This window comes from Saccopteryx bilineata, chromosome 6 (assembly GCF_036850765.1).
Source record: "Saccopteryx bilineata isolate mSacBil1 chromosome 6, mSacBil1_pri_phased_curated, whole genome shotgun sequence".
NCBI lineage: Eukaryota > Metazoa > Chordata > Mammalia > Chiroptera > Emballonuridae > Saccopteryx > Saccopteryx bilineata.
The window spans coordinates 129,846,816-129,850,545 of record NC_089495.1 but is presented as its reverse complement, the minus strand read 5'-3'; the positions used below and the strand labels follow the sequence as shown (position 1 = coordinate 129,850,545).

The 3,730-nt window shown below is 57.1% G+C and overlaps 1 protein-coding gene across 1 annotated transcript in view; it reads left to right on the top strand.

Annotated features, from left to right (window-relative positions):
• The window catches only part of KCNH2 (potassium voltage-gated channel subfamily H member 2), a 63,026-nt gene that overhangs the window by 17,636 nt on the left and 41,660 nt on the right, over positions 1–3,730 (top strand). The window lies entirely within an intron of this gene.

Genomic DNA, 3,730 nt, shown 5'->3' with positions numbered 1-3,730 from the left:
GCTGCTTTGAGCAGAGCCCGGCCTTTTCCTTAGGAAGGGGAGGGGGCTCCCCGGGACTGGCCTTAGCCCCACCCCATCCCACACACAATGGGACAGGAACAAGGCAGCTGGGAGGTTCTAAGGCCTCGGCTCCATGCCCACCGGCCTGCAGGGTGGGGAGCGGACGCTGGGTTCCGCTCCAAGGACCAGGGCTGATAAGTGGGAACCCAGGTGTCCAGCAGAGTTCTGGGGCTGGAGTGGGGGTGAGGGGGTAGGGGGGGGTGCAGGCGGGGGAATGGCAGTGTGGACAATCAGAGGATCATAAAGACCCTTCTATGGTGCTTGATCAGGGGAGGCCTTCCACCTGGCCCTTGCTGGTCCTGAAGGGTCCTGCGGAAGTTGAGCACTGTCAGTAACAAGGGATGGGTCCCAGACTCTTAGTGATCACAGGGACCCCTAGGGTTTCCCCAGGAGCTCTCCTTCACCATCTTCCCTACAATCTAAGTGCCCCTGACCCTTCCTGTTGGATTCTTACAATATAAGCTCAGCAGGAATGCCATGACCTTTTGTCCTTGGGTCTGGCATTAGGGCATCCCTTTCCTTCCCAGCTCCAATTTCCTGGAACCCTCGCCCCCTGTGACTCAAGTAGGGGACACAAAATTGCAGGAAGCTGCCATCCAGGGCCTCCACCCCCTACCCCGTCATCCAGTGACGTAGGCTTCCCTGGGGGTGGTAGGTCAGCAGATAGACTCAGCAGTCAGGGCTGAGACAGGGACTGCCCACTGGGGAGAGCTCAGAGCCCAAACAAGAGCATGGGGATAGGAAACTACAATTCCTAGACTGCAGGTGGTGCACACCAGTACTCTTCAGGCACCTTGGGGAGTAGTGCATGCTTGGGTTTGTAGTTCTAGGCCGTCTGGGGGGGCTGGAGAAAGACCAGGAGCTGGGACATCTGGATCTACAAGGGTCTAAGCCTCCTTGATTTCAGACCACAGCAACTCAGAGAAATTGCAGGAAAGAAATGGAAGTTGAGAGACGGGACAGGCAGAGACTAGGAGGGGCAGACAGGCAGACAAACAAATATGTCGATTTGTGTTGGCTGGACTCCTTTGGAGAGCTGGCGGAGGATAAGACAGGGGTGGGCCTGGGTGGGGGGCGGCTGGTGGGTCAGCCGGAAGGAATGGGCTGTGCTGGGAGCTCTGGAGTCACACCAAGAAAGTAGGGTCTGCCAGTTTGGAGGGAGGGGGTGACGGTGCCGTGTGAACACTGACAAATTTAGGCTCCTGGATGCCCGGAGAGCTTTGCTGCTCGTCTCTCGTCTCTCGGCAAAGGGGCAGGTGAGATGCAGGAACACGAAGTCTGTGCCCAGCCCAGACCTGGCCTTGTGGCCCCAGAGCCCAAGGCTCCACCCCACTCACCCCCCCTTTCCCTTGAGGTGGGAGATGGCATCCAGACCTTGTCGCTCAGATGTTTTCACCCACGACGGCTGAGGCAACAGACTCTATTTCTGGTTCCCTTTCAGCCACCACTGAAGTGTGCATGCTTTTTCCAGGTCCCAGTCACCGAATCTGTGGTGGGTCTCTACAGAGTTCAAGGGATGACAGGTGTTAGAGGCTGAGGTCCTCCTGACCGCTTGCCTGCTCCACTGACCACTGCCTCTCCTGTGGTCTCCTGCCCTCTGTGCCCTCTGTGCTGTCAGAATCATCACACAAGCAGGGCTTACCTCATGCTCTGGCTGGCCATGAAATCTTCAATCCAATGCCAAGGTCACTCGACAAGGTGGCCTGGTCCTTGGTTTCCCAAGTGCATGGCTTATACCCTCTGTTTTAGACAAATAGGCTTCCTCATAGATATCCAAACAGTCCTGTGCTTTCCTGCCTCCGGGCTCTTGCCTCTGCCGACCTCCCCCTTTGCCCTCTGATGAAGGTAATCTTTCTCCCCCTTCCTCATGGCATGGCCTTGGCAGCTGTGGCCGTGTTCGGCCCAGGCCTCCCTTTGAGAGAGAACCTGCCGCTACCAGAAGTATAGGTGGCACTCGGCCCCAGCTGCAACACCTTCGGAATCTGCTCAGCATATACCCCATGGCTACATGCTTTCCCAGAAGCTTCCGATGGTCCCTGAGCACCCAAGAGGCATGCAGGCTCACCACATCTGCCTGGCTGGGCCTCCTCTGCGGCAGCCTCTCTGCAGAGCTGCTGCTGGCCTGGTGGACAGCTTCTCAGAGCTCACTGTCGTCTGAGGCTCTTTCCCCCTGATCTCCATTTCATAGATGTCAGGCCTGCAGGCAGTGCTGGCATGCTTCCTCTGGGAAGCCTTGCCCCTTCTCCATGCCCCCCCCCCCAAGGCCACGGAATATCTTTCGCTTGGTTCCTCCTGGGGTGGTTTTGGACAGCTTGCTCTATGTCTGCGATTTCTCTTCCAAATGAACATGCATGCTCTGGAGGAACAGGTCAAGTGCTGCTCACTTGGAATCCAGCCAGGCCCTAGGACTCTGCACAGAGGAGGTGCTTGGTTGAGATGGGCTTGCTTCCCCACAAATGTGGGGACGTGGAGAGGGAGGGAGAGGGGCCACCGAGAAGGGAGTTGCTGAGGCTAGAGGGGTCTGTGTTGGCAGAAAGAAGGGGTCAGGCTGGTGAAGGTGATGGCTCCACACAGGGGCATTCTTTGGCCACAGGGAGCTTGGGGACAGCTCAGCACAGCTGCCCTGATGGCAGGAACCAGTCAGGCCTGAACTGGTGTTGATTTGGGCAGAGGTGTTGATTTCTTTGCTTTTAGGAAGAGGCAAAGAAAGCCAAAGTGGAAACAGAGACAGCTGGAGGTGGCCGCTTTCACTACGGGGACTTTTCTTCCTCCAGCTTGTCCTCTGGGGGCTGCAGCTGCCCTGCCCCAGGTGTTCTAACTGGATGTCAGGAGACAGTAGCCTTCCTGAGAGGTTTTGATTCTTCTCCCTCTGGGGTGGGCTACAGCCCTCCCCTCAGGGCCTGGCCCAGTTCTCTCTGCCTGGCCCTTCTTAGCCCTTTGCCAGCTGTCCTGCTAGGGCCTAAAGCTTCTGCAGCTCTGTGCTCCATGGCTCTCAGCAGCAACCGCATTTTAAAGAGTAATTACTGAAAAAAAAAACCCATAAAATTTTCAAGAGCTTTAGATTTGTAGTCCCATGGATAGGGAAGAACTTTAATGTTCAATGATGTGATTTCAAGCTGGCGGGGGATTGGAAGAGGCTGTGTTTGGGAGCCCTCCGCCCTCCAGTCTCAGACACTGACTGTGTCTTCTGCCACCAGGGAAGCCAGCCTAGGCTGCAACTCCTGTTAGCCCTGTTGGTGAGGGTGACAAACCCATCTATGGGTAAATAGCCTGGCTCCCTACTGTGCTTCAACCCTCCCTCTCAGAGCAAAGAGCTATGCAGGGTTCCAGGTGAGATGCCCTGACCTTGGGGGAGGGGAGGCCATGGCCCCCAGGGTGTGTGTATAGGGCTGTGGCGGTGGTGGTGGGTGGTGGGTGATGGGAGCGGAAGGCCTTGACTCTTTATAGCCCAACCCGGGGTTGTTCAGTGTGAGCTGGAAGTGCCCCACCCTCCCCACTATGAACAGCTTCCTTCCTGCCTGCTGGCAAGGTCCAGGTGGGGGGTGGAAGGGACAGGAGGGAAGGGAGGGGGGTAGTGGGCAGAGGGGAAGGGAGCAGCTCTCCTCAGCTGGCTCAGGATATAAGTCATGGCGTGCTGGGGGGTCGGGAGCAGAAGAGTTTGCTCAGCTTT